This window comes from Piliocolobus tephrosceles, chromosome 3, assembly GCF_002776525.5.
Source record: "Piliocolobus tephrosceles isolate RC106 chromosome 3, ASM277652v3, whole genome shotgun sequence".
Classification (NCBI taxonomy): domain Eukaryota; kingdom Metazoa; phylum Chordata; class Mammalia; order Primates; family Cercopithecidae; genus Piliocolobus; species Piliocolobus tephrosceles.
The window spans coordinates 73,892,791-73,909,029 of record NC_045436.1 but is presented as its reverse complement, the minus strand read 5'-3'; positions in this window follow the sequence as shown (position 1 = coordinate 73,909,029).

Here is a 16,239-nt window from a genome sequence, read left to right as displayed (position 1 = left end):
GACACAGTACTGAAATTAGGCCACTTAATAACTCTATAATGGCCTCTAAGTCTTCAAGTGAAAAAAAGAGTCACACACCTTTCACTTGAAATCAAAAGCTGGGAATGATTTAGCTTAGTGAGGAAGGCATGTTGAAAAACTAGATAGGACAAAAGCTAAGCCCCTTGCACCAAACAATTAGCCATGTTGTAGACGCAAAAGAAGAGTTCTTGAAAGAAATTTAAAGTGCTACTCCAATGAACACACAAATGATAAGAAAATGAAACCGTTTTACTGTTGATAGGAAGAAAGTTTGAATGGTCTGAATAGATGATCTAACCAGCCAAAACATTCCCTTAAGTCACAGCCTAATCCAGAGCAAAGAAATAACTCTTTTTAATTCTAGGAAGGCCAACAGAGATGAGGAAGCCGCAGAAGAAAAGTCAGAAGCAGGCAGAGGTTAGTTCATGAAGTTGAAGGAAAGAAGCCATCTCCATAACATAAAAGTACAAGGTGAAATAGCAAGAGCTGATGCAGAAGCCAATGCAAGTTATCCAGAAGGTCTAGCTAAGATAATGGATACAGGTGGCTACACTGAACAAATAATTTCTAGGTAAACATTATAGCCTTCTACGGGAATAAGATGCCATCTATTGGCTTTTATAGTTAGAGAGGAGTCAACACCTATCTTCAAAGCTTCAAAGGATAGGCTAACTTTCTTGTCAGGGTTAATGTAGCTGGTGACTTTCATTTGAAGCCAGTGTTCATTTACCATTCTGAAAATCCTAAAACCCATACATATTAAGCTAAATCTACTCTGGCTGTGCTCTATAAAGGAAAACAAAGCCTGGGGGGACAGCAAATCTGTTCATGGCTTGGCTTACTGAACATTTTAACCCCACTCTTGAGCCACACTCCTCAAAAAAGGATTCTTTTAAAAATATTACTACTCGTTGACAATGCACCTAGTCACCCAAGAGCTCTGATGAAAATATAGAGGGTGACTAATGTTGTTTTCATGCCTGCTAACACAGCATACATTCTGCAGCCCATGATCAAAGAGTAATTTTGATTTTCAACTCTTACCTTTTAAGAAATACATTTCTTTAGGCTATAGCTGCCATTGATAGTGATTTCTGTCATGGATCTGGGAAAGTAAATTGAAAACTTTTTGGAAAGGATTTACCATTAAGAACATTCATGATTTATGGGAGGAGGTCAAAATGTCAGCATTAGCAGAGGTTTGGACAAAGTTGATTCCAACCCCCATGAATGATTTTGAGGGATTCAGTACTTCAGTGGAGGAAGTAACTGAGATGTGGTGAAATAGCAAGAGAACTAAAATTAGAAATAGAACCTGAAGATGTAACTGAATCGCTGCAATCTCATAATCAACTTGAATGGATGAGAAATTGCTTCTTATAGATGAGCAAAGAAGGTGGTGTCTTGGGATAGAATCTATTCCGGGTGAAGATGCTATAAACATTGTTGAAATGACAACAAAGGATTTAGAACATTACATCAACTTAGTTGATAAGGCAGTGGCAGAATTCGAGTGGGTGGACTCCAATTTTGAAAGGAGTCCTACTGTGGGTAAAATGCTATCAAACAGCATCACATGCTACAGAGAAATCATTTGTTCAAGGAAGAGTCAATGGATGCCACAGACTTCATCGTCTTATTTCAAAAAACTGCCATAGCCTCTCCAGCCTTCAGCAACCACCACCCTGATTGGTCAGCTGCCATCATCATGGAGGCAAGATCCTCCATAAGCAAAAACGTTACGACTCGCTGAAGGCTAATGATCATTATTATTTTTTATCGAAACTGTTTTTAAATTGGGCCGGGTGCAGTGGCTGAGGCCTGTAATCCCAGCACTTTGGGAGGCCAAGGCGGGTGGATCACGAGGTCAGATCAATACCTTCCTGGCTAACACAGTGAAACCCTGTCTCTACTAAAATTACAAAAAATTAGCCAGGCGTGGTGGTGGGTGCCTGTAGTCCAGCTACTCGGGAGGCTGAGGCAGGAGAATGGTGTGAACCCGGGAGGTGGAGCTTGCAGTGAACCGAGATCGTGCCACTGCACTCCAGCCTGGGCGATCCTTCTCACACACACAAAAACAAAACAAAACAAAACAAAAAACTGTTTTTAAAGTAAGTTATGTACATATTGGTTTTTTTAGACATAATATTATTGTACACTTAATAGACTACAGTATAGTGTAAACATAACTTTTATATGCACCAACTGAAAAACCAAAAAAAATCAGTGTGACTAATTTTTATCACTTTATTGCAATATTTGCTTTACTGTGGGGGTCTGGAACTGAATCTTCAATATCTTCAAAGTATATCCATAATCATGAAACTTCTGCTGAAAATTTCTTTTAGTTCTCTCTCCTCTGTCTTTTTCTTTCCCCATTAACCACCGCCAGTGAAGAATAACACACAAATATTTGATCTTTCCTTGGGGTTGCTGGAAATAACATGAATTGGGAGCCGGAGAATCTTAGGTTGGAATTCTTCCTTCACCATTTATTAGTGATGTGAACTTGAATAAACTGCACAATCATTCTGAAGCAGTTTTCTCACCCATAAAATGGACTTAATAGCATGCATCTCACGGTGGTTCAAAGGACTGAAGGAAACAAAGAAGAGGACAATGCTGATGCCTAGTAGGTCTAGCTCAGCAAGTGTTAGTTCCCTTCTCCTTTTCCCTTACTTTCTCCTTTCTTCCTATCTGTTGGTTCAATTGTTAATGGGCTATGAAATTCTCCAAATATAAGGAGTAAAGGAGAGAAGAAATACAAGGGAGCATAATAGAGCCATTGCTCACTGGGAGTAGAAAGCATATACTTAAAGTGCTGAGGAGTATGTTTTGAAATTCTTTATGAAGCTTGTCATCAAACCTTATAGTAGGATTTTTCTTTCTGAAAGCTTGTGAAGCTCCATTGTTTCAGTTTGCTCTCTGTCCTTTGGAAATTTTTAACTCCAAGAAAGGCATCCAAGCTCCTCTTTAGGTCCTGATATGGTTTGGCTGTGTCTCCACTCAAATCTCATCTTTAATTGTAGTTCCCATAATCCCCATGTGTCATGGGAGGGACCTGGTGGGAGGTAATTCAATCATAGGGGTAGTTACTCTCATGCTATTCTCCTGATAGTGAGTTCTCATGAGATTTGATGGTTTTATAAGGGATTTTTACTCCTTTTGCTTAGAAATTCTCCTGCCTGCCACCATGTAAGACATGCCTTTGCTTCTCCTTTGTCTTTTGCCATGATTATGAAGACTCTCCAGTGATGTGGAAGTCCATTAAACCTCTTTCCTTTATAAATTACCCAGTCTTGGGTATGTCTTTATAAGCAGTGTGAGAACACACTACCACAGCTCCTAAATCAGTAGTTCTTAACACTGGCTGCACGTTTGAACTACCTGGGGCACTTACTGCAATTATTTTTAAAGTTTCTAAAAACATGCAAATGCTGGGGCCCCAATTTAGACTTATTAAATCGGGATCTCTAGGGATGAGGCCTTGACATTGGTATTAAAACAAAATTCTCTAAGTTATTGCAGTAATGATTGAAAAGTTTGGTTTAAATAATAATGTCACTATGATGTTCATGCAATGTCTGATTGATAGTAATAGTTGTGTGGTAACTTTAAAAAGGACATGAACCAGGGGAAAATTAAATGGACAAAATGTAGAAAGGGTATATATTATTTTAAAATTTTGTTTGTAAACTCTATGACAAAGCAGAATCCCCAAGGCCAAAAACAATCTGTAAATATGATAAATTCCAATGTGAAGAAGAAAACCACTTTTTTTTTTTTTTTTTTTTTTTAATGAACCAGATGGAGCAGCATTGGGGAGGTTGCTAATTGGACTCAACGAAGGGTTGGAAAATCTGCACTTTCTTTTTTAATTAGAGAAATCAGGTATAGAGTCAACATTTCCAAGAATAAGAAACTAAAAATAATAAAAATATGGCATACTAAATTCAAGGCAGCACGTAAAGAGGTGTATTTATTGGTATAACTTGAAATATTAACCCCTTGGAAACAGCAGATATCTCTTTAGTCAGAAATGGAAAAGAGCTATTATCAGATAACAGGGCCGATTCTCCTGGGAGCCTCCTGGATTGTGTCTAGTCCCCAGATAGGGGATAACACACTCCTCCCAGCCTGAAGGCCATCCTCCTAAGTACTCACTTGGCAGGCATCCTGGAAAATGGTTGTGTTGTAAGGGCTAAGTTACTCTTCTCAGAGATCTCTATTAGACATGATAAAGAAAAAAAAAGCTCAAAGCGCAAACTGTATACAATCCAACGTACATTTTAAAAGATGTACTAGTGAGCATTTTATAGAGTGGGTCAGATTTTCATTCTGTGAGATTCAAAAGAAGAAAAGAACTCTTTGAGTTGAGAACCTCGCTTATTGTTTTTAGTGATGGTGTTTAGAGACAAGCGATCCAAGAGGCAATGCATTTGAAGATCGTGATTTTATAAGCAATGGAAGTTTCAGGTGTCAGTAACCCATGTTGCACTGGCTTCAGGTGATTGGTGACAGTTATTTCAAAGTACTTTAACACTGTTATTTGTAGAAAATAAATCCAGTATAAACTTTTGCTGAAAAAGGGGCTTCCTTTTTCTTAACTGCAGCAAGCAAACATCTATTGTCAATACATTGACAAAAAAAGGAAAACATAAAAAAAAAAAAAAAAATGAACAACTCAGCCCTTTTTCTGGGACCCAACTGACTGATTTATATCTTCAGAATAAGACTTGCCGATAAATATAATTATTAACTTAAAGCTTATTGCAGTTTCTCAGAAAATAATTCCAAATTGTCTCAACAATGACAATCTTGCTAGATAACAAATCTTGATCAATTTATGTTGGATTATTCATTTCTTTTTATTTTTGTATCTTTTTTTTTCCCTGCATAGAAACACCATCATGACTACCAGTTAGGGGAAAAAAAGGCATATTTCCTCAAAGGCTTATTATTTTCCAAATTGGCGTTGTTAAGGAAGATTTCAACAATCTTCCGATGGTGTACAAAATAAATTATATCCTTTCTAAGACTAGTTGCTTCTGAAACAAGGTTTATCTTTTTTTTGTTGTTTTCTTTTAGAAAGCTACCTGATCCTCAGTCACAACTGTTTACTTACAGAAGAGTAAGTGTTAAAATCTCCTCATTTTATGTGCTCAAAAGTTCTAGTAACTTTTAATATTTTTTCTCATTAACTTTTGCTCAATATATGCCTTAAATTTGATGGCCAAATGTTATTGTTAGCTCAAAAGGGCGTGACTGCTGCTTGTTCTTGGGACATCTCTTGGTTGTTTTGAGCCATGACTCAGAGCAAGAGGTCACTCGGTGGAGACTATGCTGTCTTCCCTGTGGGGGTGGTGGGCGCAGAAGCATCTGCTCTGAAGAGCAGGTTCCCTGCCTGCCTGCTGTGTCAGGATTCAGAAATATAGTGGCTGTAACTTATGATCCAACTGAGGATGCCTAGAACTGAACTTCACACACAATTAGTAGTGGGCCAAGCTTCCTTGTGACAGCCCTGGGTTTTAGTTTGGTTGAAGGTTGTCACTGCATAGCCAGAATCTGAACAAAGGAAACAGTCCATTTTATAAAACACAGACATAAACTCCAACCAAAAAGGTGATGTACTTCTTTTATAAGCTATAGTTCATAACTTTATTACAGCATTGTTTTAAGTTCATAACTTTATTAATTTTCCACTTGAGAAGTGATTATTTATTTCAGAAATTATTATTTATTTCACCTTAATTTGTTACTACCCTCCTTTGTTTCAGAAAGAATTCAATTTATTTAGCTTAATGGAAATGCAACAAGACAAATAAAATGTAAGCATGAATGGATGAAGAAAAGAAGATATAATGCACATAGGGTAATTATTTATATATAAATTCATGGTAGCACTTTATCTAATTGTAAGTAGAAGTAGAAAATCATAGCACATATTGTTGAGAAACAAAAATGATTCAGGACTATTTTATTATAAAGTACTAATTTTCAAAATTAGATATGACTGTTGCCATATGTTTAATAACAGCACATACAATTAGAGTGATCTTGAGTTCATCTTTTTTTTCCTGGACATGGAGAAAGTCATAGCATAGAGAAAGCATAATATTGCCCTAAGTTTCCATGAATTTTCTTAAGGAGCATTTTAACTACAGTTATGGTAAGAAATATTTGAGAGCATGGGACTATCTTATAATATAAATACTTTCAATAATCCTGTACAATTTTCCCATTAAAATACATGGAATCAACGTAGAGACAACATACATGGAATCAACATGTATATTGTTTTATACTTCATATTAAATATTATACATATGCACATATTTTGAATAACAAAATTCTGTTGGCACCAAAGAACCAAGGAGAAAATGTGACACCACCAGAGAGAAAATGTTTATAGGAGCACTTTGAATTCTGTTCACAGCTAAAGACAAAAACAAAACCAAAAAACAAAAAACAAAAGTAGAACATGACAAATACAATGTTTATGATGTACATGCTACTTTGGTATATTAAAATTTTTAAAAATAAACAATTCTACTCCCCACCAATACAAAGAAACAAGATTAAAAACTCTCCTTCAATGGAAAATTTTAACAGGAAGAAAGACAGTGGAATGAGGATTTAATTTTTGTTTTTGCCAGATAGAAAATTTACTTCTTTAAGTTTTTAATTTATGTCATCACACGCTTTGTTATATTAAATAAAACATTATTTAAAGTAGGCACAGTAACAGTGACTGAGATAAATATGTAGGTATTGAATTCTGCCAGGTAGAGTTATTTTGTTATGGCTGGTTATCAGAATAGCAATAAATTCTTAGGCACAAAACTTCTACCTATGTAAGAGGAGACTGTGAAATACAAACATTTAAGTATTGCAGTGGAGAAACTGCCTTTAAAAAATAAAAGAAGAGCATAGAGGTTAGAGAACTGTTGATTAATGAAACCCAAACTCACAATATATGCTTCTACAAGAATAGTCCTTCTAGGGGAAATATTGTTTGAGGTCTCAAAGAAAGCCATGCACAATTTGTGAATTACTGTGGGGGAAAGAAAGTGAAAAACCTGTATGATATAAGCACTTAAGTGAAAACGTAAAACATGGTTCGAGGCAGCTCTAGCTACCACTAGGGACTATTAAGATTAGCACTGGCCCTGACACTTTGTGGTCCATTGGGCTTGGAAGTAAGAATTTATCTTAAATGATCACCTTCAGCTTCAGTTATCTTACTTCTATGGTTTATACATCAAAATAAATGATCCTATGTAGGCACATGGGACTCAGTGTGAACTGTTTTCAAGTCAGCCAGCAACGGAGCAACTTTGATTTCTGTTTTACAGAAGACTCTGATGGGAAGTTTGTGCTTTTTTTTTTTTTTTTTTTTTTTTTAAGCAGCCATTCATTATTAGGCCCAGACGTGATATTAAAGCCAATTCTCTCTGCAATGTTGAATAAAGAATAGCAGCAGTTGGTGTGAAAAAAGTGCAATATTCCCACGAAGATTTGGCTTATGATTGAGAAGAAAATGAATTCATTAATTTTTGTAAGCAATGTCTTTTAAAAGTGTAATCAGTGTTGTATTCAAGGGGTAAGATGAGATAATGTTGATTTAACCAGTATAAGAAAAGGAACGATGATCTCACTAACTACTTATTTCACAAAGACTAAACCTAAACCTAAATAGCGACATTTAAAAAGATGAGTCCAGAACATTACATTGTACCACAGATGTTGTATGTCATAGGAAAAACCTGATGTCACTAACCACATTCACTTTAAACATAGATGGAAAACATCAAGATCAAGTCACATAAAATTTACTTCTTGTAAAATGCTCTTGGATTCTACTTTCTAAGCAAAAACAAAAAGCAGAAATCATAGAAGCATTCACAAGGAGAGGAAACTTGAAAAAACACCACTATACTGGCAAATGTTTTAATAATTGTAAAGTGTCCTTAGACATATGGGCTTTCCAGTTGATCAGGTGAGAAGAAATAGGCTACTGCTCTATTTTCTAAGATGATACACAGAGAGAAAAGTAGTGGCAGGGAGATAAGGACTAGAAGGAGGAATTCTTTTAAACATTGTCTTAACTGCTTGATGTCTTATTTGTGCAAACAGTATGTTTATCCCATAAGAGATAATACTAACTGAGAAACACAAGGGAAATAGCATCATTAGTTAACATGGAGGCTTTACTTATTAGCTTTATTACTATAAATACTAATGATTCCTGAATAGGCTTTTAGTCTTTAACTTGAGCTTCATTCCTTCATAATAGCTATATGAAGACAGAGCAAGTTCTGAGGAGTAAGATCTGAGAACCTGGGGAAAAAAATCAATAAAACTAATTTGAGAACTCATCTGAGGTAAATACAAAGTCATAAGCAAAGTGTTTATAAAAAAATATTTAGGAATTCATATTGTGCCTTCACAGTGTCTACAAACTAAAGAATAACATGTTGGAAGAATTTTCACTTACGATATTATTAATTGTAACAGGTAACACTTGTAAAAACCTAAATCCATGAAAGGTAATGTTTCACATGCTTTACATGTGTTAACTTATTGAATTCTCATTGTAGGAAGCAGTGGGACGTGGGTACTAATATTATCTCCGTTTTACAGAATGAAGAAATAAGCCTAGGTAGTTTAAGTAACTTGCTCAATGTCTTATAGCCAGTCATTAGAGTCCAAGGCAGGTTTTGAACTCAGGCAGCCTGTCTCCAAAGTTCATGCTTAATTGCTATATGACAGGTAAGTGGATGGTTTATTCTTTTTTTTTTTTTTTTTTTTTTTGAGATGGAGTCTTGCCCTGTTGCCCAGGCTGTAGTACAATGGCACGATCTTGGCTCACTGCAAACTCTGCCTCCTAGGTTCAAACTGTTTTCCTGCCTCAGCTATCCAAGTAGCTGGGATTACAGGTGCCTGCCACCCGCCCAGCTAATTTTTGTATTTTTAGTAGAGATGGGGTTTCACCATGTTGGCCAGGTCAATCTCGAACTCCTGACCTCATGATCCACCCGGCTCGGCCTTCCAAAGTGCTGGGATTACATGCGTGAGTCACTGCTCCCGGCCGTGCATAGTTTATTCTAACTAGAAAAAACAAAACAAAACACTGGATCATGAGTTTTCGTTTAAATATATCTTCAGAGGTGTTGATTTCGGTTAACTATTGTTTTACGTGACAAACACTTCCTGATGAAAATGAAGGAAAATTGTTTGTGTCATTCAAAACTCTATCTGCATTATTTAGTAAACTCGGGAAATCAGAAAAAAAAAATAGAGAACGTTTAGCTTTGAGGAATGTTTTAGGTTTCTGCATTTTCAACTGAAAGCTATAACTTGCTTCTTAGCTATCATACACCCATAGGAACACAAGAAAACACAATCAGCAAAACAGGCTACCAGATGTAAGTATTCTCACGTTGTCTCCACCCTGCTGCCAGAGCTGGTTAGTGTTCCAGCAGGAGGGGTGGTGGTTGTGGTAACAGCTCTCAAGGAAAAAGCTACCTATGAAATGACTCCATGAAAACGGAATCTCTCTGTCACGATCCTTAGCAGCACGGGGTGTTTTGAGGGAATGGTTCAGACACTAAGCATAGTAGACAGGGGTACTAGGACAAGCTATAATTATTCTCATGGTCATGATCCTTTTAAGCAGCATGGAATGGTTTGAGGAAATGGTTCAGGCATTGAGTAAGTAGGCAGGGGTACTAGGACAGGCTACATTAATTCTCACCAGCAGACATCCTTCGTCCACTGTGGATCTGAAGAGCACTGAAATATGAGATACATATTCAATTATCAGGATGTGAGGGGAATTAAGGGAGCAAAGGAACTTAGTAGTAATTCAGTTAAAGTGAGGTAGCCTGGTGAGGTAAGAGGGGAAGTGAATATTTTACTTGATTCTAACACATTTAATTTGTCTTTCAACTAATACACAGAGATAACAATTTCAGACAATAGAACGTTCTATTTCAGTCTCTGATTAGACCTTGCCACTGGATTTCCCCCCCCCCGCCCAGGGCTGACAAGAATCAGTCATAGCAGTAATTTCCTATGAAAAAGAAATCCTATCAGGCTCATGTCTGGGTCTGTGGAGCGGATGGATTGCTTCTTTTTTTATAGAGCCAAATCATTTTTGTAGGACTCAGCTTTCAAGTGTATAAATTTCAGTTTGGAAATTATTTCTTGCAATATTGCTTTCAGTAATTCTTTTTAAAACATGAATTAGCTGAATCAATCCACCAAGGAACAGAGTGTTTCTGCAAAATAATACGATAATTTGTATTGAAAATGTGATTGAATACTGGGAGGAAATAAAAGAAACAAAAAGATCACAAAGTTATAGCTATTCAAAATATGGGATGAAAATATACCTTCTTTTGTTTGATCTAATGTATCTAATTTTTCATCCCACTTTCTCTTTCTCTTCCTTTATTCTCTCTCAACTTAGACAGTGTCTCCTCTGTGTATTTATTATGAAGATACCAGTTGTGGCTCACAATTCAGAATTCATGCTGACAGCCTACAGAAAAAATTCTCAATTACTGAGATAAATTTCAACATTAACAAAAAGTAAGCCTTTTCCTGCTATTACTTTTTTTTTGAGACAGGGTCTCGCTCTGTTGCCCAAGCTGGAATGCAGGGGTGCAATCTTGACTCACTGAAACCTCCGTCTCCTGGGTTCAAGTGATCTTCTCACCTCAGCCCACCAAATAGCTGGGACTACAGGCGCATGCCACTATACCAGGCTAATCTTTGTATTTTTTTTTTTTTTTTTTTTTTTTTAGTAGAGACAAGATTTTGCCGTGTTGCCCAGGCTGTCTGGAACTTCTGAGCTCAAGTGATCTGACTGCCTCGGCTTCCCAAAGTGCTAGGATTACAAGCGTAGGCCATTGCTATTACATTTTTTATCAGTATTACGGTGTAGTCAAGCCTCTTTCTTATAGGCCAACAGGTTTTTATTGCTGTGATACTTACATTTTAAACATTTTAATATACATATGTGTGTGTACATATGTGTATACATATATGCATGTGTATATTTATATGTGTGTGTATGTGTATATATATATAAAATATATATATAATTTTTAGAGACAGGGTCTGGCTATGTTAATGAGGCTGGCCTTGAACTCCTGGGCTAAAGGTATTCTCTCCTCTCAGCCCTCAGCTTCCTAAGTAGCTGGGACTATAAGCATGCACCAGTATGCTGGCTTGATCGGTTATATTTTCATCAAGCACTTATGAGCACAAAAATTAAATCCAATGAACACAAGATAAATGTAAATATACTCAACTAGGCTATGAAAAATGGCTTTTGCCTTATATCGAAGGAAGTTCAATAATATTTTATATAAAAATTAAATTTAGGGCAATTAGCAATCAAGCATATTCTTTGAGTTTTTTTTTTCGTTGTTGTTGTTATGGTAACAGATTTGCAATGAAACAAATGCCTTAGTTATAGCATTCAATGATAAAATGCCTTGATAGTACAGAGAACAGGAGAGCTATGATGAAGTGGAGAAACACTGTAATAGAAATTCCCTGATCTAGGTTTGGGTCCTGGCTTGTCACTTACTACGAGTAAAGTCTTGCTGGAGTAAGCCAACTTGTCTGTCTGGGGTCCATTTTTCTTATCTGTTCAATGGGGTAGTAATTTTTTTTATTATTATTATACTTTAAGTTCTAGGGTACATGTGCACAACGTGCAGGTTTGTTGCATATGTATACTTGTGCCATGTTGGTGTGCTGCACCCATCAACTCATCAGCACCCATCAACTCATCATTTACATCAGGTGTAACTCCCAGTGCAGTCCCTCCCCCCACCCCCTCCCCATAATAGGCCCTGGTGTGTGATGCTCCCCTTCCGGAGTCCAAGTGATCTCATTGTTCAGTTCCCACCTATGAGTGAGAACATGCGGTGTTTGGTTTTCTGTTCTTCTGATAGTTTGCTGAGAATGATGGCTTCCAGCTGCATCCATGTCCCTACGAAGGACACAAACTCATCCTTTTTTATGGCTGCATAGTATTCCATGGTGTATATGTGCCACATTTTCTTAATCCAGTCTGTCACTGATGGACATTTGGGTTGATTCCAAGTCTTTGCTATGGTGAATAATGCCGCAGTGAACATACGTGTGCATGTGTCTTTATAGCAGCATGATTTATAATCCTTTGGGTATATACCCAGTAGTGGGATGGCTGGATCATATGGTACTTCTAGTTCTAGATCCTTGAGGGATCACCATACTGTTTTCCATAATGATTGAACTAGTTTACAATCCCACCAACAGTGTAAAAGTGTTCCTATTTCTCCACATCCTCTCCAGCACCTGTTGTTTCCTGACTTTTTAATGATTGCCATTGTAACTGGTGTGAGATGCTGTCTCATTGTGGTTTTGATTTGCATTTCTCTGATGGCCAGTGATGACGAGCATTTTTTCATGTGTCTGTTGGCTGTATGAATGTCTTCTTTTGAGAAATGTCTGTTCATATCCTTTGCCCACTTTTTGATGGGCTTGTTTGTTTTTTTCTTGTAAATTTGTTTGAGTTCTTTGTAGGTTCTGGATATTAGCCCTTTGTCAGATGAGTAGATTGCAAAAATTTTCTCCCATTCCGTAGGTTGCCTGTTCAATCTGATGATAGTTTCTTTTGCTGTGCAGAAGCTCTTTAGTTTAATTAGATCCCATTTGTCAATTTTGGCTTTTGTTGCCATTGCTTTTGGTGTTTTAGACATGAAGTCCTTGCCCATGCCTATGTCCTGAATGGTGTTACCTAGGTTTTCTTCTAGGGTTTTTATGGTATTAGGTCTAACATTTAAGTCTCTAATCCACCTTGAATTAATTTTCGTATAAGGAGTAAGGAAAGGATCCAGTTTCAGCTTTCTGCTTATGGCTAGCCAATTTTCCCAGCACCTCAATGGGGAAGTAATTTATAGCTCATAAGTTTTTGCATGTTTGTATGTTTTAGTGTGGAGTAAATATCACAATGCCCATTAAAGGGTTATTACAAATTTTAACATGTTATAGCTGAATCTATGCTTTGGTACCCATATACCCACAAGAACACTTCCCAAGTCAAATAAGAACACATTAAGATTGTGAGTGAACTCTGGTGTTGAAAGTGAATTATCAGAATGAAAATGTAAAGCTTTAAAATTTAGCTATTGGAGATTTTTCTCTAAGCTTAGCAGTAATGACATATGTGATAATAATGAAGAAATACTGAAAAAAATTAAGAACAAATAATATCCAAATTTAAGATAAATAACTGCCTTTGTTTATGAGAAGGAAGAAAGAGAAGGAAAGAAAGAGACCAATTTTGTTGTCCTCACATATCCACAAACAAAAGCTGGTGAAGAACATCTATCTGGACTAAACTTTTCTTCATTTCCTCTTGTAGGAAAATATGTTTAAATATGTTGTAGAAGGAAAACACAATTCTAAGTTTACACAGAAAACACACCAAAAACTTCTATGAAACTAACTCTCTTATTTTAGCACTTATTAAATTGTTTTACAATTATTTTTCTCATGCCTGGCACTTCTACCAGACTATGAATTGTATTCTCCAGAGACATGAATGGAAGAAAAGAGAAAGAGAGGGGGAGAGAGAGAGACAGAGAAGGGGGAAGGAGGGAGAGAGAGGGGGGGGGGGGGGGGAGGGAGGGAGAGAGAGAGAGAGAGAGAAGAAAGTTGCCTCTGCCTCATTCATTTGTAAGCATTTATTGAGTACCTTTTATTTTATTACTTTTTAACTTTTAGTTTCAGGAGTATATGTGCAGGTTTCTTACATAGGTAAATTATGTTTGTGGGGGCTTGCCATACAGATTATTTCATTATTTTGGATTGAAATTGCTTGGTTATATTTAACTTTATGTTTATCTGTTTAAGGAACTGCCAAACTGTTTTCCACAGTGGCTAAAATATTTCACATTCCCACCAGCAAAATGTAAAGTGTTTCAATATCTTCATATCCTCACTAACACTTGTTACTGTCTGCTTTTTTTTTTTATTCTAGTCATCCTAATGGGTGTAAAGTTACATCTCATTGTGCTTTTGATTTGCATTTCCCTGATGACTAATGGTATTGAACATCTTTTCCTATGCTTGTTTACATTTGTATACCTTCTTTGGAGATATACAAATTCTCTTGTATATATACACAAGAGCTCTGCTCAAGTTCTTTGCTTATTTTTCAGTTGGGTTTTTTGTCATTTTGTTGTTGAGTTCTAAGTGTTCTCACATATTTGGATACTAAATACTTATCAGGTATATGATTACTCCCATTCTGTAGGTTGTGTTTTCACTTTCTTGATAATGTCCTTTGATGAACGAGTTTTTAATTTTGATGCAATCCAATGTATCTATTTTTAATTTGTTGCTCAGGCATTAGGTGTCAAATCTAAGAATTCTTACTAAAGCTGAGCTCATGAAAATTTACCCCTATGTTTTCTTCTAAGAATTTTATAGCTTTATCTCTTATATTTTGGCTCTTGTTACATTTTGAGCTAATTTTTGTATATGCAGTAAAGTAACAAGTCCAACTTCATTCTTTCTTATGTAGTTAGCCAGTAGTCCCAGAACCACATGTTGACGACAGTATTCTTTCCCCATTGAATGGTCTTGGCACCATTGTAAAAAATCAATTGGCTGTAGATGTTTGGGTTTGTTTCTGGACTCTTTTCTGTTGTTGGTTTTTATGTCCATCTTCATGCCAGTGCCACACTGTTTTGGCTTCTGCAGCTTTGTAATAAGTTTTGAAATGGGGAGGTATGAGGCCTCCAACTTTGTTCTTCTTTTCCAAGATTTTTTGGCTATTTGGGGCCCCTTGCATTTCCATATGAATTTGAGAACAGGCTTTTCCACTTCTACAAGAAACAAACAAAAAAACCCCAAGCAAAGTCATTGGTATTTTCATAGGCATTGCATTGAATCTGTGAGTCAACTTAGGGAGTATTGTCATCTCAAAAAATATAAAACTTCCAATCTAAGAACACATATTTTGTTTATATATTTGTTTTTTTAAAGTTACCTTCAATAATATTTTATAGTTTTTAGTGCTTAAGACATGCACTTCCTTGATTAAATGTATTTTCCTGTATTAAGTTCTTTTTGATGAGTGTAAATCAAATTGTTTTCTTGATTTCATTTTCAGATTACTCATGGCTAGTGTATAGAAATATAACTGATTTTTGTATACTGATCTTGAATCTTGCAACTTTACTGAATTTGCTTATGAATTCTAATATTTATTTTTTAGACTTAAAAAAAGATTTTCATATATAAGATCATGTCTTCTTTGAGTAGAGAGAATTTTACTTCTTCCTTTTCAATCTGGGTCATTTTTATTTATTTATATTGCCTAATTGCTCTGGCTAGAACCTCTACTACAGTGTTGAATAGAAGTTGCAAAAGTGGACATCCTTTGCTTCATTTTGCCCTGAATGGGAAAGCATCCAGTCTATCACCATTAGGTGTGCCATTAACTGTGAGTATTTATGTAGACTATATATATATTTTTTTAAACCACATTGAGGAAGTTCCTTTCAATTCCTAGTTTGTTGAATGTTTTTATCATGAAAGGTGTTGGATTTTGTCAAATGCTTTTACTGCATCCTTTGAAATGACCATGTACTTTTTATTCTTTCATTCTAATACCATAGTATATTACAGTGATTGATTTTTATGTGTTGAACCAACCTGGTATTTCTGGGATAACTCCTACTTAGTACTGGTGTGTGATCCTTTTGTTATGCTGCTGGATTTGATTTACCAGTATTTTGTTGAGAATTTTTGGGTTATATTCACAAGGTCTATTTATCTGTAGTTTCTTTTCTTGTGATGTCTTTGTTTAGCTTTGGTGTCAGGGTAACACTCATGGCTTCCTGGCATGAGTTAGAAAGTGTTCCTTCCTCTATTATCTTTTGGACAAGTTTGAGCAGGATTGATGTTAATTGATGTTAATTTTTCTTGAAGTGTTTGGTAGAGTTTACCAGTAAAGCCATCTGTTCCTAGGCCTTTCTTTGTTAGTAGTTTCTTGATTACTGGTTCAGTCACTATACTTGTTACAGGTCTATGCATAGTTTCCATTTTTTCTTGATTCAGTATTAGCAGTTTGTCTACTTTTAGGGATTTGTTCATTTCACCTAGGTTATCTAATTTATTGGCATACCATTATTCATAGTATTTTTT